Source organism: Neofelis nebulosa, chromosome X (assembly GCF_028018385.1).
Source record: "Neofelis nebulosa isolate mNeoNeb1 chromosome X, mNeoNeb1.pri, whole genome shotgun sequence".
Classification (NCBI taxonomy): domain Eukaryota; kingdom Metazoa; phylum Chordata; class Mammalia; order Carnivora; family Felidae; genus Neofelis; species Neofelis nebulosa.
The window spans coordinates 10,031,133-10,053,174 of record NC_080800.1 but is presented as its reverse complement, the minus strand read 5'-3'; the positions used below and the strand labels follow the sequence as shown (position 1 = coordinate 10,053,174).

Genomic DNA, 22,042 nt, shown 5'->3' with positions numbered 1-22,042 from the left:
GATTTTCTAAGAGCAACAAATAAATAAGACCAGACATCGACAAGCAAACAAATACAAAGTTTGTGTATCAAAGGACATCATCAAAAAAAACTAACTCAAAAGTTAACAAAAATACCTAAGAACGCAACCCATGGGATGGGAGAAAATCTTTGTAGATCATCTACCTGATAAAGGGTGAATAATTAGAGCACAGAACCCCTACAACTCAATAACAACTCACAAATAACATGATTTAAAAACGGCCAAAATTCTGGAACAGATATTTCTACAAATGGCCAACAAGTGTATGAAAAGATGCTCAACGTCACTCATCATTAGAGAAATGCACATCAACAACCCCAATGAGATACAACTGCCTCATACCCATTACGATGGCTGAAGGAAAGGAAGGAAAGGAAAGAAAGGAAAGGAAAGGAAAGGAAAGGAAAGAATAGAATAGAAAAAAGAAAACAAGTATTGGTGAAAATGTGAGTGATTGAGACCCTGGTGTACTGTTGACGAGATTGTAAGATGGTGGGACCCCCATGACAGAGTACGATGATTCCACTTCTGGGTATATACCCAAAAGAATGGCAAGAAGGGTCTCAAAGATGGCTTGTTCTAAGGGAAACAAACTGTTGTGTTTTGGTTAGTCCTGTGGAGGACCTGAAGCCATCAGCCCACTGGAACAGGGGCATGCCAATAACCCCGTGGGGGAGCCTGCAAGTTGGTTCTTCCAGCCCCGCTCACATGCTCAGGTGACTGCTGCTGGTCGACAGCTTGACTGCAAGCCCAAAAGAGCCCGAGAGCCATCACCCAGCTGAGATGCTGTTGAATTCCTGCTCCCCAGAAGTGGTGACATAATAAATGTTGGCTGGCTTCAACTACTATGGTTTGGGGTCGTTTGTCACGTAACAATACCAAACTAACAGATAACCGTAGCACTAACGCTGTGAATGGAACGAAGACATTCAAACATCACACAGAGACCCATCCCTGTTTTTCAGCTTGGGCTGTTGTTGTGCATTTATGGGGAAAAGAAAGAGTTCATTGTTAAGAGTGTTTTTTAAATGCACATAAGCATGATTGTTTCCATAGTGGTGGGAATGTCATAATCAAATATGCAAACTAGAACACGCGGAAGATTACATGGGATCCCATCAGAATGTGACCATTGGTGTTCAAAAGACCAAAATATTGTAAACTGTTTTTGAATAACTGAAGAATGTTGGCCTCATGCGCCCTAGCAATATTTTCATTTTATATTCAAGATATTCAGATTATATGCTGCATTTCTCGCTGGCATTGCATGCTCCAGATCACAGAACATTGCCTCCCCTCATCATGATTTGAGAACATTCTATTTCACTGCAATTACAATTTTCAGGAATGGCAGCTGATGAATAATCACAGGAAAATTGCTTTAGTGCTGTTCCATAAAATCTACATGTTCCCAAACCTGGCATCTGTGGCGATCGTAGCCTCATGCGTGGCTTGAAGATCCAAATGAAATCTGGGGCGCCTGGGTGGTTCAGTCTGTTAAACCTCTAACTTCAGCTCAGGTCATGATCTTGTGGTTCATGGGTTCGAGCCCCACGCCATGCTCTGTGTGGACAGCTCAGAGCCCGGAGCCGGCTTCGGATTCTGTGTCTCCCTGTCTCTTTGCCCCCTCCCCGTTCATGCGCTCTCTCTCTCTCTCTCTCTCCTCTCTCTCTCTCTCAAAAATAAACATAAAAAAATTGTTTTAAAGATCAAAATGAAATCTAAATGTATTTTATAAGATTTCCTTTGAACACCTTGCCTGCTTTACCAGCATCAGGCAAAGGAACATTAGTATTCTTTGTATTATCTAGTCAAACAATTTTTTTTTATTTCCCCAAATTGTCATTAAAAAATATAGACTGTATAGATCCTTCTTAAAAATGAAAGGTTGGAATAGATTGCAGGTAATTTTTAAGGCCCATTTTATAGACTTTAAGTGTATCTAGGAAGTGACTCATGGACCTAAAATGAGGCGTCTTAGGGCTTTTCCAGAAACCCTCTGATCACCTAGTACGTGGCCTTCTGGGGAGGGGCCAGCTCTCCCAAATAGAATGGAAAGCAGACTGACCCTGAATTAGATACAGGACGTTCTGCTAAGGATGGAATCAATGATAAGAATGCCCTAGAATCCAGGCTGTTTGCTGTGGTTCCCTAGCAGGCAGGCTGATTTTTTTCTGAGTAAAGATAGAACCCTCCGTGTGTGGCCAATCCGCACAGTGGGTACAAAGCTGCAATAAGGATGTGTATATGGTGCAGGGGGTGGGGGTGGGGGGTAAAACAGATCTGACAAGGAGGAGCCCCCTTTGGGGACCACTTTATATAAGCCCAGAGACCCCAGTGAGGGGACAGTAAGCCCCGGATAAGTTGGAAGGGACGTTTCCAGGCTCCCTTCTACTGACGTGTGCCGTGTTTGAGGAATCAGAACCTTAGAAGCCGACAGAGAAGAGTCTTTGCCAAGATGCAAGTAAAAGGGGAGCCTGGCCGGCTCAGTCTGAAGAACAGATGACTCTTGATCTCGGGATCGCGAGTTCAAGTCCCCCGTTGGGTGTAGAGATCACTAAAAAAATAAGTAAATAAAATCACTTAAAAAAAAAAAAAAAGAAGCCACTAAATAAGGAGGAAATACACCAGTTATTTGAACAGAGAGAATTTCATATAGTCAGTTAGGTAGATATTGGCGGACTGGGAAGTCACGGAAGGAAGACCGCCGTGTCACAGAAGTCGTCACTGCTGCTCGAAGCAGTGGTCACTCCTAGGCCCGTGGGAACAAGTAGAAGTTGGGGCTCTCAGAACCCCAAATCTGTGAGCAGAGGCCCGTCCTCCGTCCTTCGTGCGTCTCCCTCGAGCCGGCACCCCTCCCTGGATTGGCCAAGCCATGAGACAGGTGGCAAAGGGGCAGTGGGGTTCGCAGAGTCCCAGCCCCAGCCCCAGAGGGCAGAGTACAGAAAGCAGGGCTTGCAGGGCGCCTGGGTGGCTCAGTCGGTTAAGTGGCCGACCTCTGATTCGGGCTCAGGTCGTGATCTCACGGTTCGTGACTTTAAGCCCCGTGTCGGCTCCGTGCTGTGACAGTGCCCAGCCTGCTTGGGGTTCTCTCTCTTTCTCTCCCTCTCTCTCTGTCCCTCCCGTGAGCTCTCTCTCTCAAAGTAGATAAGTGAACGTATAAAAAGGAAAAAAAAAGAAAGCAGAGCTCGCGCCGAGAGACTACGGCTTAATAACTAGTCTAAGGAGACCATACAAAAAAGAGGGCCTGTGGTCCCGCATGACCTGGGAGCCCAGCGCAGGGGGATGGACCCTGCTAACAGAGAGTAGCAGGGGGCCACGGAATGCACCCTCCTGTGAAAAATACTGAATCCAGGGATTGGACCCAGGGGGGCAGCGGAAGGCACGGGGGTGGGGGTGGGGACAGGAACAGTTGGGCCATTGTACACACGTCACGCTTTGTATTTGTGTTTTTTTTTTTTTATGTTTCTTTATTTTTGACATAGAGGCAGAGTGTGAGCGGGGGAGGGGCAGAGAGAAAGGAAGAGAGAATCCGAAGCAGGCTCCAGGCTCTGAGCTGTCAGCCCAGAGCCCGACGTGGGGCTTGAACTCCCGAACCGTGAGATCATGACCTGAGCCGAAGTCGGACGCTCAACCAACCAAGCCACCCAGGCGCCCGCCCCATGGATTTGGAGTCGAATACACATTTATATACCTTGGGAGAGAGTTGGGGGAAGCAATACTTTAACGCTGCCTTCAACTGCCACTGCTCAGACCTTCCATGGCCATCCTCGGTGCGCCCAAATGGACCCTGGTCATTGTTTCCTCACTTAGGATCCCCTGAACCATTCTGAACTCTCCCGGTTTGGGGCTCTAATGCCCCCCCCCCCCGCCTCCTCTCCTTACAACAAAGGAAAGTTTCCACTTAGGGAAAGACACTCATTGCCGGGTTTCTTGTAGAATCGAGATATCGAGCCACTACCGAAATGGGTCTTCCCTCTTTCCCCTTGACCTCATACCACGGAAGGGGTAGGTAGATCCACATAGAGAAAGGCGTGATTATTCCCCAGCGGCCCTGATTCTGCCGAAGTAGATTCCAAAGAGAAGTGCCCATAGCCGTGGTTTCAAAAGACGCAAGAGCTTTTGACGCCCAGAAGAAAAGGTGCTTTTAGGACCCGAGTAGGATGAGTCCTAAAGATACGAGCACAGCTCCAAACAGGATTAGAACTGGAACAAATTGGTAACAATGAAAAAAAAAAATTGCAGAAGATTCCAGATTATCTCCTTGCTTTTGTTTTACTCAATGACGTCCTCTTTTAAGCTATTAGATCTGCTTTTTAATATTTATGTTTTAACAAGGGTTCCTGGTTTTATAAAGTACAAATGGAAAACCCTCGAGTGGGGTACCTCCTCTCGAGGCCAGTTCCTAAGAGAAAATAGCCTTTTGAGTTTTGAGTTTGCAGTCCTATAAAGATTTTAATGAATGATAATGATGCACAAGCGTGCTGACAAGATTGTTCTCTCTTTTTATTCCTGGCTGTTTCCAGAGCAGTCCTGATTAGTCATTTTTTTTTTTTTTTTTATTTATAGGCTCACGGCTCGTTCCAAGTCATGTGTTCTCTTCACAGTGACCCAGGAAGTAATTATAAACTCCGTCGCTTTTGAGTAATAAGGTTGGGCTGTGTTTCATCCTAACATCCGGCATTTATCATATCCAGAGGATGTATAAACTTGTACGAAAAACCACCTGCCACGCCTGTGAATAAGCCTTTTTCTCATCTGTTGGGTTGGGACTCTTAACCGGAAGGCAGATTTAGGCTTGCCTGAGCTTAATCCAAAAAAGGGCTATGAAATATTCTCTTGTAATTTTTCCTTTTAAAGTTTTCCAGCGGGGGTCTTTGCCTATTGTGTATGTGCGAAAGCTCCCGAAAGCATTTCCATTTCAAGTTTTTTGCCTTTCAACTGGATCCCGGATTTCCCATGAAAGAAATCTGTCTGAGAGTCTTACGTGAATGGTGACCAGCCATCCTGGGCGCCAGGGTCTTAGAACCTCAGGGCGACAACTGGGCGAGTCCCAGGCAAACCAGGACAGGTTGGTCAGCCGTCACATGGATGGTTGTCCCCCGCAGGCATCGGGTAACAACTTCAGCAGGCTTCTTTTTTGTCTAAATTCAATCTCCGTGTAACAACATGCAACAATAGCGTCTAGTAGGTTTTTGCTGTTGTTGTTGTTGTTGTTGTTGTTATAAAGCAAGCGATTTTGTTTTCGTGGAAATATAAATTTTATTGTTTAAAACAAGGATCAGCAAATCTTGCCCAACACCTGTTTATGACGTGTTGAAATGACTACACAGAAAAGATGGCGTAACAGAAATTTTCTGTAGCCTGCCCCTCAAAGCCTAAAATATTTACTATCTGTTCCTTTACAGGAAAATTTGCTGATCTCCAGTCTAAGATATATTTAGCTGTAGAAATATCATATAGCCAAAACACTAGGCCCATTTTTCTGATGAAATGTGTTTCTTATAAATTGCTCCAAATTCCTTTAAAAACTCTATATTATTTTGCCAGATAATGCTTTATAAATGTAAAAAACATATACAATGTTAAATTGTTAATATTTTTTCTAAATTCATAATCATCACTCATAGTCATTTTTCTTTCTCAATTAAATGAAACAGTAGAAATCACATAACCAGGCCCTCTCATTTTACAGGTGAGTAAACTGAGGCTGGGCAGAATGAGGGGACTTGACGGAGCTCACCCATTGCTAGTCAGAGAAAGAGCCAGAATTAAGAATAGTGCCTCGATTCTAGCATTTTTTTTAAATCTTATTTTTTTTTTTAATTTTTTTTTTAATGTTTATTTATTTTGGAGACAGAGAGAGACAGAGCATGAATGGGAGAGGGTCAGAGAGAGAGGGAGACACAGAATCTGAAGCAGGCTCCGGGCTCTGAGCTGTCAGCACAGAGCCCGACGCGGGGCTCGAACTCACGGACCATGAGTTATTTTAATTCAATCGGTCTGAGTGGAGCCTAAGAAATGAATATGCTTTTAAGGCTCCGTTGACTCTCATATGAACCACGGTGTTTTACAGAAGGTAAAACTGTTTTTACAAACGGTGACATAAGAAATATCTTCACCACAGAGCATGCTCTGATTCTGGAGGTGTCTCAGGCCTGACCGCTTTGCAAACCAGAGCATAATTGTAATTGGGAAGTTTGAGGGGAACAAAACTATCTATTGTGCCAGACGATAGGATTAAGATAATTGGAAGTGGATTAAAGCGATTCCCTTTGGTCTCCATTTTATGTTCTTCTTTCTAAAGTGCATTATAATCATCTGTAATTTTTTTTCTGGCAGCTAAAATCTAGGAAGAAGGCAGTTAGCTAAGTTGTATACCGATGTATACAATAACCAGTGATCAACAGTCCTTAGAGCTTTGGATCTGGAGTGGTTTGGTCAACAGGTAAGCTACTTGGATAGAAAAACCCGTATCCAAGGAAAACAACACAGTTGGCCCTTGAACAGCACAGGTTTGAACTGAGTCTACTTATACGTGGATTTTTTTTTTCAACAAAAACAGTATACTACTCTAAATGTATTTTCTCTTCCTTATGATTTTCTGAATCACATCGTCTTTTCTCCAGCTTGCTTTATTGCTGGAATACAGTATGCCACGCGTATACAACATACGTATTAATCGACAGTTTATGTCATCAGCAAGGCTTCTGGTCAACAGTAGGCTATTAGTAAAGTTTTGGGGGAGCCCAAAGTTATACCAGAGATTTTTGACTGTGTCGGGGTCAGCGCCCCAACAGCCACATTGTTCAAGGGTCGACTGTGTATGTTTTTCTACACATCTATATCTATTTATACATGCATATGTATATATGTATATATGAGATTACTGATATTCTGATTCGTAAATATTGAACTGAAAAAAATTTTGATCCGGGAAAACATGATATTAAATAACACAAACCTACTACAACGTGTGATTTTTAAATAAAAATTTAATTTTATACATATATATATAATATGCATACACATTTGAACAATGTGTATTTTACCCCAATGTGTCATATTCTAAGAGGTTATAAATATTTCCAAGTGAGGAGGAAGGATTCTTTAATCAGATTTCATGCCATTTGGAGTATATTTAAGACTCAGCTGAGCATAAAGGAAAATTTTCACCCCTCTGTGCTCAATTTTCTAAAATTTTACACCCACTGCTTCGATGAAATCTTCCAATGATACAGCCAAAGATGAGAAATCATCATGTAGGTCCTGTTTCTTTGTCAAAAACGGTTCCATATTCTAAATTCATACAGCGAGCATGGGAACGCAAGCCCCTCAAGGTGCCCATTTGTCAGGAGCAATTAGTCTTGATAAGAATTTGTAAAGTGTATTCACAAAGAAGGCCACAGAGCAGAGCTTCTCAGCCTCAGCGCTACTGACATTTCGAACCAAAGAAGTCTTCATTTCAGCCAGAGAGAGGTTTGGATTGGGACGCGGCTCTTCCTTGTACAGGATCTGGGAACTGCGCCTTCGGAGGGGGAAGGGCAATGTTGAGTACGGAGCAGGTGGAGGGAGGGGGGGCCGCGGAGACATTGGTCACCCAAGAAAAGATGTCAGCATCTGTCCAGCACTGCAGCCCCGGCCCGATGATCGTTTTTTTTCTGCTTCCGTAAGCACCAATGAGATAATGCCACCCAGCCCTGTCCTTTGTTGCCCCTGTCAGTTCCCACCACTGCGCCACCTCTGATATGTTAATGAAGAAACCCAGGGTTTTGTGTGGCTGAAAAGGCTTGCAACAATCCCAACTTCTGGACAGCATGGGCTCAGCAGAGGCTCGGCTCTCCAGGGCCCTTCCTCACACGTTTTCTGCGAATGTGCCTGCGCTTAAGGAAGGGCAATGAACCATCTGGCTGCCAGAAGAGTGGACAGAACGTTCAACAGAAAGAACGTGCACCTTGAGAGCTGCCCGGGGGGGGGGGGGGGCCTGACTGCCCAGTCCACTCCCGGGGTGAAGCCATAAACCAGTGGCCTGAATCTGCAAATGACCCGGTGGCACCAGTTTGTAGCACAATTTTGACGAGAAAAATCCACGCAAGCTCTGTAAATCTGTTCTTCCTGTAAATCTGCCCCACGTGACTGCCGAGGTTTAAAAATACCTCATGTAGGCGCTCGGAATCGTAAGGTCATAGAATCAGGAAATGTTAAGCGGCAGGAGAATTTTCTTTTTTCTCTCTTGGCTCACCCTGCGTCTTCAATGTTTATTCATTGGATCGAAATCAACAGGTTTAAAGGGAACCTGGCAAGGATTCTTTTGCTAGAATTGTCTCGGCTTTCCAGAATTAGTTAATGATTATTGTGGCTTTATTCAGGCCAAGCAACACCAAAGAGTTTTTTTTTTTTTTTAATCCAAAGAAATTCACAGCCATAACTTTTTCCCCACTCCTCATTCCAAATTCTAAAAATTCCTAATACTGTTAACTTTTGCAAAGAAACAGTGCTGTTCTTTAAAACCTGGATTGCCCACCGCCCAAGGTTTATTTATCTATCAAAGATTTATCGCGGTGCCACATACTCAAATAGGCCATGAAAACTCAAAGAACAGTGAGATATAGTTTCTGACCTCAGGAAAAGCATAGCAACGTTAAAGAGATAGTATGTAATACAGTGTGGCCCGTACATGATGAAGCAGGTGTACCTGGTATTTCCAGATCACCTAAGAGGGGTAAAACCAGGTGGGAGAAGTCAAGGAAGGCTTCCTGGAGGAGGTGAGTGAACTGAGCACCAGCTGCGGGCTGGACACCGTGTCAGGTGCCGAGGAAAAAGAAAGGAAGTGTAGGATACGACTGAGCGGATCCTTTGTTGTTGTTTTTGTTTTGTTTTACTATTTAAACGTTCCTCCTCTTAAGATAGTTCTGTTTACCTGATAGAAGAGATGAAATCCTCATAGGGGAAAACGAAATGTCCGCTTTCTTTTCTGTCTTCCTTTTTGTGACTACGGATGTCTCTTCTGGGCCAGCAAACAGCCCTGGCAGGCCACCAGATATGCTCATTCTGCTCAGAAAAGAAAAGGCAGATGTCCTTAGTCCGGAGACGTGCCGTCAGTTTCAGAGGTGTGGGTGGTGGACCTTCTGTGGTGTTAAATGTGTCTGTCAAGCCGCCTTCATTCATTAGCTAGTTGATTAATTATTTCGCTCGCGATGTGGGTGCCTACATCGTGCCAGCCTTTGGTGATGCAAAGAGGACTGAAGCCTTGCTCCTTGACCTTCAGGAGCTCTGCGTTAGGCACAGGAAACACACTTACGGACGATGCCTTAAGATGAAAGGTGACAAGGGTGTGCTAGGTATTCAAGTTACGCAGGGCAACAGAGAACGCATCGGTTGTTTGTAGGGACGTGTCACAGAGACGTGTAAACATGAGAACTTCACCGTAAGATCTATGGTCAAACAGTGCCGTCCAATAGAACTTCCTGCGTTGATACATGAGAATGTTCTATATCTGGATTAAGATCTTGTAGCCGCTGGCCATGCCTGACTATTGAGCAACCGAAATGTGGCTGGTATGACTGAGAAACTGAACTTTTATTTTTATTTCATTTATATGAATGTAAGCCTCAATCGAACAAGCCACATGTGACTACTGGCTAGTGACAACGATGTCGGAGTGCCTACAGCTGGACAGTTTTCCCAGCAGCAGCAGGGAATGGAAGGGAGGTGGCCTGCCTCTGGGAACAAATAGTGAGATTAGAGAGAGAATGATTTGTCTTCTGTTTCTTTCAGAGACAGATCTTTAGTGTCAGATAAACAATTTTGACTCTGGGCTTATGTATTCAGCATATAGACCACAAATTATTACGGGGCCAATTTAGTCGGTACGTCTATAATCAAGAGGAAAGGCATTTCAGTGTAGAGTTACGGAGTCACCACTGGCCCCGCCTCTAGGCCGAGGATGGGACATTGAGCAGGTCTTTCAATCCTTAGATTTTTATTTCAGGGAGCTGAACTTCCAACCCCACCCCCCAACCATACCCCCTGTGGAGTCCCCAGTGAACTGTGCCAAGACCGCGATTTTCGATGTGGGGTGGGGGCGGCGATTTGGTCCCTTGGGGGACATTTCACATTTGGTAATATCTGCCGACGCTTTTGGTTGTCTCGCTGGGAGGAGGGGATGTCACTGGCCTCTAGTGGGTAGAGCCCAGAGATGCTGCTAAACATTCTACAGCACACAGGACGATCTGGCCCCCAACTACCACCAGCACTGTGGCGGAGAAATCCTAGCCTAGGGCAGTAGTCTTCTTCTCAACCCTCAATGTCCCTTGGAATCACTTGGGAACCTTGAGAAGTATCCCAATGCCCTGGGCCTTCCCCAGACCAGCTGAACATGAAACTCGAAGAGTGGGGCCCAGCCCAGGCATCGGTGCTTTTACAAAGCTCTCTAAGTGATTCTCTGTCTCCATCTCAAAATAAAGAAATAAAACTTAAAAAAAAAAGGGCAGGGGGTGGTGGGCATGCCTGGGTGGCTCAGTCAGTTAAGCATCCAGCTCTTGATTTCGGCTCAGTCATGATCTCACAGTTCGTGTGTTCAAGCCCCGCATGGGGCTCTGAGCTGGCAGCACAGAACCTGCTTGGGATTCTCTCTGTCCCTCTCTCTTTACCCCTCCCCCCCCCCAAATAAATAAACTTAAAAAAACAAAAACAAAAAACTTTCCAGGGGATTCTAACCTGTAGCCAGAATTGAGAACTCCTTCGACATCCTAAACCCCTACGTATCCGCTTCCTGTAAGCATCCGTTTTGTGTCTCTCCCAGAGTCCTCTGCGTCCCAACCTTCCCCCTGCACTGCCGCCATGTTGCTTCGTTTATCACCGTTGGGGCTCCTGAAACCCGTCGGACAAAGATAGGGTTGGGTTTTGCCTATCAAGTGAGAGGGGATTCGAGGGCTTCTCTGGTAAACCACCACAGACTGCTTCCTACCCCATCAGGGAAACCCCGAGTTAAAAATGGTTACCAGGAAAGCCAGTGGAGGGAGATAATTAGCAACTATTCGTTCTTTGGTGGCTGTATTCGTAGTCCATGGGATTCCTCAGTAGCAGGAAGGGCCAGCCTTCTATCAGGTCTGTTTAGCTTAACGAACTGGAAAAGAACAACACTTGTTGTCGCATTTTCTTTTTTTCCCCCGAGGTGGAAGAAGGCACACATTTTGAAGTTGCCCTTGTTAGCCTGATGAGGTGTCATTGGAAGAGATGTTTCAACAGAAGCAGACAGATTCCGTAGTTTTCGTGAGAGATCAAAACACTTTGCCTACATCATCCTCGTTTCACTTGAGGCTAACAGCTTGGGGGCCAAAATCAGAGGCCTTTGTTCCCCGCAGCGACTCTGGGCAGCCACGAGCAAGCGAGTGGCCCAGCGGCCTGGGCCTTCAGTGGCTGCCCCCCTCCCGGCACCTTTGGAACCACAACCCTTCAGCGCAAAGGGCTCTGGTGTTCAGCTGTTTGCTTCTTTACTCGGGGTTTCATCTGTTCGATGTTATACAAGCTCTGAGTGACCTAGTTACGCCTGCTTCTGTGGTGGGAGCACACAAGGCTCTCGGCACAGCGTCTTTGGGTACCACTTACCTCGGGCCAGGGTCTCCCGGCCTCTGCACGACTGACCTGTGGGACCGGACATCCTTTGGCATCAGTGGGCTATCCCGGTGCCAGTAACCACTCCCCCCACCCCCCCACCAGTGATGACAACCAAAAATGTCTGCAAACATTGTCTCCGGACGGGGTGTGGGTAGGTGTACAAAATCGCCCCCAGTTCAGAATCTGTCACGAACTTACCAGCTTCTAATTCCAACCGGGAACTGTTGCAGCACTTTGAGGAAAAGAGACAAGAAGAGATTCTAGATTTTTTTTTTTTTTTTTTAAAATAGGCTTCAGGCCCAGCACAGAGCCCAATGCGAAGCTTGAACTCGGAACCCTGAGGTCAGGAGTCCAACGCTTAACTGACTGAGCCACTCTGGTGCCCCAAGGAGAGATTGGAGACCAGATAAATCCTGCACTAGTCCAGGCAGGGGGGAAGGGGTGATGGCCTAGACAGGGACTTCAGCAGTGGGAACGAGAGATGTTAAAAGGGAGGCAACAGGTCCAAAATGGAGTCACCTGGGCTAAGCCCACATCACCAAACTGAGACTTAATACCGAGCTTACTTACAGTTTCAACCTGTCCCAGGAGCAGAATCTTAAGCCAGTCAGTCTGGAACAACCTGGTCGGTACTAGGAAGGGAACTGCCTGATGGACCCCTGCGGTTCCTCAAAGGAAGGCGATTTGCCCGACACAATCCTCCCTTCCCTAGTAACTTCCTTGTCCCGCCCCTTCTACCTATAAAAGTCTCTCATATTATATGGCTCTCTCCCGGAGTTCCATTCTATTTGCTAGAAGGGATGCTGCTTATTCGATGAGTCATCAATCAATATCACTGAACGAAGTATAAGGTCTTTAAAATTTACTCCGCTGAATTTCATTTTTTAACAGAGGGACGGGTAGATTGGAGAAATGTTCCGAGAGAGAGAGAGAGAGAGAGAGAGAGAGAGAGCCGCCAGGGCCAGCTGATGGACTGGAAAGGGAGGGGGGTGTGGAAAAGATCACCCAATATGGCTCTTAGGTGGCTGGCCCTTGGTGCCACACGTTGGCACGTAGGCTATCGGGGGACAAACTGGCGGAGCGCAAGGAGGGCCCAGAGGGGGTGGGTCAAGAGTCCTGCTTTGAGCGTGTTAGGTTTGAGATCCTGCTCAACAGCCTGGCAGCCGTGGTGAGGGGGCAACTGGGTGGCAGAGTCTTAGAACTCGGGAGTGAGGAGTTGGGAAACCAGACTTGATCTGAACAGGGATGGCGGGAGACGCTATGGGGAAGCAAGTGTAGGCGGGAAAAAAATCGAGGGCTTCTTACTCTCGGCAGCTCTAATTTCAGACTCTGTTTTCAACCCCCAACGGATTGGAGGCGGCAGGTTACAAATGGGAGGAGGCCAGTGGGGCTTAGCGTGGCCGGATTTCGATGCTTAGTGCCTTCGTTGTAGAAGAAGCTTCGGAATGACCCGCAATGCTTAAAACACAGAAATGGAGAATCTCAGGCTGCACGCGGATCTACTGACTCGGGATCGACATTTTAATAGGAGCCCCAGGGGTGGGGTTGGCATGCACGTGATAGTTTGAGAACTGGCACATGGCACCATACAGAAAATGGCCCCAGAAAATCCCAGCGTCGAGCAAGGTTCAAGATGTGCGGGACTGTGGTATACACGAAAACATAGGAGACTTAGAGTCATTACATCTTCCTTTGTATAATTCTGTGACTGTTGAAGGGTTTGTGCATACACCAGCTCAAGGCCAGCCAGGAAAGCATTCACTGTGTCATGTTACAATTCTACCGGAACCCTTCAGACACAGAGAGGTCCGGGCTTCCCCAACCCTCCCGCCTAGCCCAAGGTGTGGGTTCCTCTCTGGGGTCTGGCATGGCCAAGCCAGAATGTGACAAAACATCAACCCCCTCTGTGCATCAGAGGTCCCTGCAAAGGTCCTGCCAGCCCTCTAGATGAGTGATCCCCATCCTGGGCTGTCCATTGTAATCATCGGGGGAGATGTGAATCTCGTTGCCAGGCCACACCACAGATCGATTATCAAAATCTTTGGAAGGTGACTCTAGGGGTGAGAAGCATTTCTTTCCATTCTACTGTCAGTGGCGTCCTCCAGCCTCAGGCCAAATAGACAGCTTTCTTCTTCCAATCTGCACTCAGCAGAAGTGAGGCAGCCAGGCTGGAGGAGGGCAATCTATGACTATTTTATTTTATTTTTAATGTTTATTTATTTTTGAGAGAGAGAGAGACAGAGCGTGAATGGGGGAGGAGCAGAGAGAGAGGGGGACACATAATCCGAAGCAGGTTCCAGGCTCTGAGCCGTCAGCATAGAGCCCCACGCGGGGCTCGAACTCACGCACCGCGAGATCATGACCTGGGCCAAAGTCGGACGCTCAACCGACTGAGCCACCCAGGCGCCCCTGAATTTACACCATGATCTTGTGATTTTACATGAGACGAAGAGACCAGCTTTTTTCCCCTAAGCAGCCGAATCCCACCCCCACCGCTTTTCAAGAGGCAAGACAGTAGCCTGAGTTTCTCTTTCTAGAGGGACGTCAGACCGGAACTCACTGTCCCAGTGCAGCTGTCAGAACCCCATGTGTGTGCTTCTATTTAAAAGTTGTCTGCCTACAAATGCTCGAGGGAGCAGACAATCTGGCTTCTCCTTCGCTCTTAGTCAGCTTGTGCTGGAAATAATTGTCCATGTTTTATGTGACAGGCGGAAACAGGACCTCGCAGGAAGGCGGCCTGGGACGAGACCGGGTGGGAACAACGTTGCTCTCGGCCCACCTGCACCAGTACGTCTGAGCCGACGCTTGAGGGCCCGAGGGCAGAACTGCAGGGCCGGGTAGTATATAAGCACATAATCAGTAAACAGGGCCCTGAGCAACTGTGGTGTTCCCCTCCCTCGGTCACTGTGCTAGCCTCTTGTGATACAGCCGGCCTTGCCCGGCAAGGGTCTGCAGGACGGCTCCGCTCAAGGGCCATCACGTTCTGACTGCTCTTACCTTGTGCTGCTCCGTTGTTCCGTCTTGTGAATACATCCACGGGTAGAAGCTATGCTTAGGAATCGCATGGCCTGGGTTTCATCTGGCTCCACCGTCTACACACCTTGTCGTGAGGGCTCGGTCCCTTCCCCTGGGAAACAAGAAGTTTAAGGAAACCGTAAACTCTTTTGTGCCATGATCAATACACGGTACTATCGTTTTTGAGGGTTTTATTTATTTATGTTTCTGTCCAGTGACAAAGCATAGACTCTCACATCCTTGACTCTCTCCTTCTTCCATCAGTGCTTTCTTGTCCTTGGGGCCTACGGAATGGCCCAGAAAATCCAGGCTGGGTTAGTCACCCGGAGGGCTGGGAGGCCGAGGCTTCTTCCTTCGTGGGGGTTGGGGTTGTGGTTGTTGTTAGGAATGTTTCACTCTTTATCACACATCACATTGTGGAAATATATTTTTAAACATGCTTCACAATTCCCCTGAGACCACAAGTGCCATTTTATCCCATGGCTCCCTGGGGCTCGTCAAACCCTGGATCCTGTTCTTTCTGGCGTCCCTTCCCCGCTGTGCAATGGACACCTCGGCTGGTATTCACATCACCACCCTTTGGGTTTGGGTTTTCTCCCGCCTACCGCAGTTGGGCGGACTGTATCCACTTGGGCCTTGTTTTGTGGCTAGAAAGGGTGAACTTCCCGTCTCCATGTCACGGGTAGGTTCTCTTTCACTTCTCAGCAGCCTTCAATTCTGTGTGTCATGATCAGCTGCGGTCCTCCCACCTCAGGGCCCCCCTCTACCCGTTAGGAGCTGGAGTTCAAGTTGAATCGTTTTGTTTGGTCTCCATAGCTGTGTGTTGCCCACATCTGATCGTGTAACGTTATGCCACTGATCTCTGTGCCGAACGACCTTAGGAGGAGGTAAGGGTAAGGTCCGAACTCACGTTAACTTGAGGTTGAATTAACATCCCTACCAAACAAAAGATGCTCAATTCTCCCTGAACAGGAAAATAAGTAATCATTAACCCTAACTCAGAGTTTCAACCTTGGTGCCGATGAGATTTGGGGCTGGATAGGTCTTTGCTGCGAGGGCTGTCCTGTGCATTGTAGGATATTTAACAGCATCTCTGTGTTCACCTTTCTACGTTGGTATGCCCGGTATCTTGCTCCTGGGTAGTCCCCGTATGCCCAAGTCCTGCTGCGATACAGCTGAGAACCTGAGCTCTCAGATCTCGCACCAGGATCCTGCCTCTGATTCACAGGCAGTGGGAGCCCAGGCTGATGTCCTTCCTGCTCTTTCTGTCCAACCTCCTCCTCATCGCTGACTGACTCCTGCACATCACCCAACCCTTGCCCCCACATTCCTGTTATTTGCTCCAATTTCTTTTTTTTTATTGTTTTTTTTTTAAATTTTATTTTTGTGTGTGAGAGAGACAGAGACAGAGCGCAAGCAGGGGAAGGGCAGAGAGAGAGGGAGACACAGAATCCAAAGCAGGCTCCAGGCTCTGAGCCATCAGCACAGAGCCCGACGCGGGGCTGGAACTCACGAACCGCAAGATCATGACCTGAGCCGAAGTCGGACGCTAAACCAACTCAACCCCCCAGGGGCCCGTATTTGCTCTAATTTCTGATGCCATCTGTCTGAGATCTCCCACATGTTCTATGGTCCAGCTTTCTGGACATAGTTGTCCAGCTCTCTGAACTTCCCCTTGTATAGTTAAGCATGGTCTGGTCCAAACTTCTGCTCTTTCCCAGTCCAGAAGTCTAGTTTCTAATACCTTGCTTGTCCTAGTCTAGTCCTTCCTATTGCCTGATGACCCCTTGTTCTGACTCGTGAGATAGATCCAGATATGAGTTATGCCTGAATAACCAATCAAATCATAGAAAATAAATTTAACAAATGGAGGATGACTGATTTTATGTAGGTAAAATAGCAATGGCTAATTTTTTTTTTTTTTATTTTCCAAGGTTTTTTTGATTGGGTTTTTAAAATTGTTTGTTGTAGTTTGTTGTTTGTTTTTTGAATTATAGTATAGAGGATCAGAATATGCCTCCTCAAAATATACTACTTTATCATAAGATTATTTTTTTCTCTCTCTCTCATACCAGGAAGAGGAGGACAATTCTCAGACTCCTAATAACTGGGGACAACTCTACACTCCTTTCAGCCCAGAGATGAGAGGAATCTATATGTAACGAACTTCACTAAGTAACCATTTTCATCCATTAGTTCCCCCCATATATTTGCTTTACCATGGCTTGACATCCCCAGAAACCCAAGACCGTTTTATTTTTGTCTTGTCACTTTGCTACAAATCTATTGCTCTTGTTAAGGTGTTATACCAGCTCAAGTCCTAACCACTACTTTGAGTTCTCACTGAATTTCTTCCACGTATATTCACTCTGCTCACGTTAATAAACTCGGTGTTTCTCTTGTTAATCTGTCTTTTCTCGGTTTCATTTCCAGGGACCCAACTGCTGAACCTGGGGGGTAAAGGTGTTTTTGTTCTTCCTTACAATAGACACAATTGAAATGTTGGCCCTGGTATGTTTAGAAGGACTTCTTAAGAGCCCATTTTGCAACTTATGGTCTCATCAAAAGCCAAGAAGGAAGAGAAGAACTAAAGGACTAAATGCAATTTAGTGTCCTGGATGGGATCCTGGAATAGAGAGAAGACGTTACAGAAAAAACGCAATTCAAATAAAGTCTGGGGTTTGATTAAATTATAATGTGCCAACTTTGGTTTCTGCATTTTGACAAAAAAGTGCCACAGTCATGAAAGATACTAACCATGGGGAAACTGTGTAAGGAGTTAAAAAAATAAACACGCAGAGGATATTTGGGGAATTTTTATGCTATGAAGAAACCCTTTACAAAAGCATAGGGACACGGCTTTTGTTTTGTTTTGTTTTGTTTTTAAAAGGATGCAATTCCAAGACCACTTCTGTTTCCTCCTCTGTCCAGACACCATCTCTTGGGTCAAGATTGCGAGGTAAGCGTTTTCCATGAGAACCATATGGTTGGTCCCCACATTCTTCCTAGCTCAGAAAGGTTTGGAGCAGATGTTTCCATGCTGAGAAGCTCACACCCACCCTTGTGTGTGTTTGTTAATTTCTTTCAAATACATTACTTCCTATTGTAGCAATTCTCTCCTAATCACAAACATATGAAGTCTTGGCCTCAGCGGCCTCATGGATGTGTGCACTGTTATCAGAAAGGGTTAGCCAGACCCGAAGATAAAGAAAAATGTGAATTTGGGGCGCCTGGGTGGCGCAGTCGGTTAAGCGTCCGACTTCAGCCAGGTCACGATCTCACGGTCCGTGAGTTCGAGCCCCGCGTCAGGCTCTGGGCTGATGGCTCGGAGCCTGGAGCCTGTTTCCGATTCCGTGTCTCCCTCTCTCTCTGCCCCTCCCCCGTTCATGCTCTGTCTCTCTCTGTCCCAAAAATAAATAAAAAAAAAAGTTGAAAAAAAAATTAACAAAAAAAAAAAAAAAAAAGAAAAATGTGAATTTGACTTCATGCCATTTTCAGTATGAGTGAATTCGCATAAGCAAGCACCCGCTGTCCTCAAACGTGATTTTTCCATTTATTCTGGATGGCCTCACACCACGGGGGTGGGTACAGATGCATTTAACAAACTCATTATAGAGCAACTATATCATGAACCCCTCCCCTATGTGACCTCCAAATTGTCAAACGATGTGTTCAACATGATGTCTCCTAGTTGTGACATTTTTCTGCAGCTAGGGAGAGACCAAGCACAATTTTTCAGCGAGGAAACCTTCCAGCAAGTAAATAATTACTGAAGGTTTTCCCTAAGGTATTTTCTAAAGTAATGTAAGTACGGTTAAGGGTGTTTGGGAGCACGTCGTCTCTCCGCAGGATAATAAGGAGAATGTTTTAAGAATCCGTTGCAGTCTTACGCAAGCGTGTGTGTGTCCCCTTCAGGAAAGACAGTCACAAAGTTTTTTAGATGGAGGGTCTTATTTCCATTCGAGATCATGCCTGTTATAAAAGCATTTGTTTTTACCCATATTAGAATATTATTAAAGACACTGAAACGGATCCACAGAGCCAGTGTCTTCCTTGCAAGATGGAAGGACCAACCTTCTATGGGTTAATGTAAAACATCAAGAAATAAACCCGGGTTCAGAATGAAATCACTGATGATGCAATTATTAGTGAGAATAAATGAAATGGTAAAGAAAAAGGAGACAAATGTGCTCGTCTCTTTCCTTTATAGATCGCGTTGTTCTTATGCTGTGAAAAACACTCTAATTCTGTACCTGCTCGTCCTTGCCAGGCAGGCTAGCGTGCAGATACCATGGGGCCAGACATGGAGGGGTTCACTTCCATTTTATAGTTCTGTGACATGTACATGCCCGGGGACCTTATGGGATATAGCCTCTGTGGCATAAGTTACAAGGCTGAGGTCTTTGATTTCCCTAGAGTTCCAGAACCCTCTCCTTTGGGGCTGTTTCAGCATTTGGCATCACAAGCCATGGAGACCAAGAGAATGGGAGCTGTCTGCATGAGTAGTTATTGGCGTTTTCAGTCCTATGGCATCAATGTTATAATCCTCAGCTTCTCGACCTCAGCAACTATGGACATTTGAGCTCAGATCACTCTTTGCCGTGAGGGCTGTCCTGTGCGTCGTAGGACATTTAACAGCATCCGTGGCCTCTGTCTACGGAGACTCAGCTGTCTCCAGACGTTGCTGAAGGCCCACCGGCAGGTCACAACAACCCACTCCCACCTCCCTGCCCCCACCTTTGAGAACCACTGCTGTCGTCAACAAGGTAGAAATAACAGACCCAGAGCAGCTAAGGGAAGAGAACATTCAAAGAACGGTGTGTAGGATTTAAAGTCTTTAAAAAGCCCTTATATTACTGTCTACTTTTCAAGATTCATCCATGTTGTAGCGTGCATCAGGACCTCATTCCCTTTTACTGCCAAACCCTTTCACCGTATGACTAGACCGCCATTTGCTTCTCCATTCATCCATCGATGGACATTTGGGTCGTTTCCACTGTTTGGCTATCGTGACCAGCGCTGCTCCGAACACGCGTGGACAAGTTTTTGTTTCAATGCCTGTTTTCAATTCTTTTGGACACACACCTGGGGAGGGGGGGGGGGGCGGGGAATTGCTGGGTTACATGGTAATTCTATGAAGAGCAACCAATTTTTAGTCTGGAAATCTGCAGTGGTTAGTTATTTCGCTGATTATTAAAAAAATCCACCAGTGACCAGACTTAACGCCGGTAAGAGCTTTGAAAGGCCCGAGGATAAGCCTAGTTAACCTTGGGTTTCAAATGATCTTGAGCAATCTCTGGGTGGGTTTCAAAAGACCTGAAAAGCCTCTGGAAATGGGGTCTCAATTCTGTGTGTGTACACACTAGGGAGAAGGACAGGAGCTGTCGGCAGAATCCCAGAAGGGTCCATGACCCCGCCCCCCCAAACTCGGAAGCCTCTGTATCAGAAATATCATTCAGTTCTTGAAGAAAAAAATAGTGTGGCTCAATATATTGTCATTTTATTTGTCAGTCGTACCTCAATAAAGCTGGAAAAAAATAAAGGAAAAGACAGTGTGGAAATCCGTTTTGAGATCGGGAGTAGTGTGATTTTTGGCAAATGTCAATATTTCTGAGCTTCCTCATCTGAAAAATGGTTCCCTGCATTCATTGGCCTAACCCTCCAACATCATCCGTTGATTCTCAGCACCGCTTGCCCAGGTGATCTTTTTATACTGCCAAGTTGATTAAGCCACCCTTTCTAGAAACACATCCGTAGCACCTTTTTGTTCTCTGCACAAAAGCCACAATGTTCATCGAGGCTATGATATATTCTGGTCTATACTTTCCATGCTGGCATTATTTCCCATCATTCTCCTGTTCAGAGCTGTTTCCTGTTTCCGGAACATGCCAAGCTCCCTCCTGCCTCAGGACCTTTGCACATGCGGGTCCTTCTGCCAAAACACTCTCTATCACCCCCTCTCCCACCTGCTCACACCTATTGAGCCTTCGTTTTAAGGCGAACATTATGTCCTCAGGAATACTGTGTCTGAACCTCCCACCCACAGATTAAGCCGACTGCCCCTCGTGTGGATCTCACGGCACTTATGACAATCACACATTTACAGTTAGCAGGTGTTGGACTACAGTTTGTCTCACCCAGTAGAATAGAAATTCCCTAAGGACAAAGGCTTTGTGTTTGCTTACTATTGCATTGCATCTCAACCCTCGAGTACTTATCTTCTAAAATTCTGTGAGACAAAATGAGAAGCGTGTCTAAATCATCCATCGTCTCAAGGAAAAGCGCTCAGTGACTGTTTCAAGTGCCAAGTTGGAGTTGCAGGGTCAATAAGCTGTTGCTTTCGCGCAGTACCGTTGTAACTTGAAAGTCTAACTGAAAGCCAGTGACTTTCCAGAGCTGAGGAGTAGTGTGATTTTATTTTATATTGCGTTAGGAAGACCTGCATAGGTCAGTGAGACATCATTTCCCTAATGATCAACACACGATGCTACAAAACCATGCATGGGAAAAATATTCATTCAAAACGTGAGATAACCCAATGAACTTTAACGGAAGAGTACGAAAACTTCATTATTATGGTCTCAAATCTCATGATGCATATTTTCTTCAAGAAACTACCACTTTTCAAACTTTGGTAGAGTACCAAAAAGGAATATCTACAACTACCTGAAAAAGCTATTAATATACTCCTCCCGGGGTGCCTGCGTGGCTCAGTCGGTTAAGCATCCAACTTTTGATTTTGGCTCAGGTCATGATCTCACCATTCGTGAGATCAAGCCCCACGTTGGGCTCTACGCTGACGCCTGGAGCCTGCTTGGGATTCTCTCTGTCTGCCCCTCCCTTGCTCTCTCTCTCAAAATAAATAAATAAACTTTATATATATATATTCCTCCCATTTCCAAATACATGTATGTGTGAGGCTGAGTTTTCTCCATATTTCCTAATCAAAACAATGTTTCAGAATATATTGAATACAGAAGTATGAGAATCCAGCTGCTTCTAATAAGGCAGACATTAAAGAGATTGCAAAAATGTATAATGGTGTCATTTTCACAAGAAATTTATTTTTTTATTTTAGAAAACGGTTACTTTCATTAAAATGTGTTAACATATACTGGGTTTGTTATTGTTATTTTAAATAAGCTCATAAATCAGTATTTAGAAATTTTTCTCTACTTTTGTTCCTACCATGATAATATCAGTTGAGAAAACCCACACAAACACCAGCTCTCTGGAGACCCCAAGCATTCTTTTTTTTTTTTTTTAATTAATTTTATTTTTTTACATTTATTTATTTTTGAGAGACAGAGCATGAGCAGGGGAGGGGCAGAGAGAGAAGGAGACACAGAATCAGAAGCAGGCTCCAGGCTCCGAGCTGTCAGCCCAG

At 45.7% G+C, this 22,042-nt stretch overlaps 1 long non-coding RNA gene across 1 annotated transcript in view; it reads right to left on the bottom strand.

The window, feature by feature from the left end:
- Positions 1–13,896: 13,896 nt before the first annotated feature.
- LOC131502000 (uncharacterized) overlaps positions 13,897–22,042 on the bottom strand; it is a 197,750-nt gene continuing 189,604 nt past the window's right edge. Inside the window, exon 3 of the long non-coding RNA XR_009256945.1 lies at positions 13,897–14,767. This is a non-coding gene — a long non-coding RNA (uncharacterized LOC131502000). The remainder of the gene's footprint in view (positions 14,768–22,042) is intronic.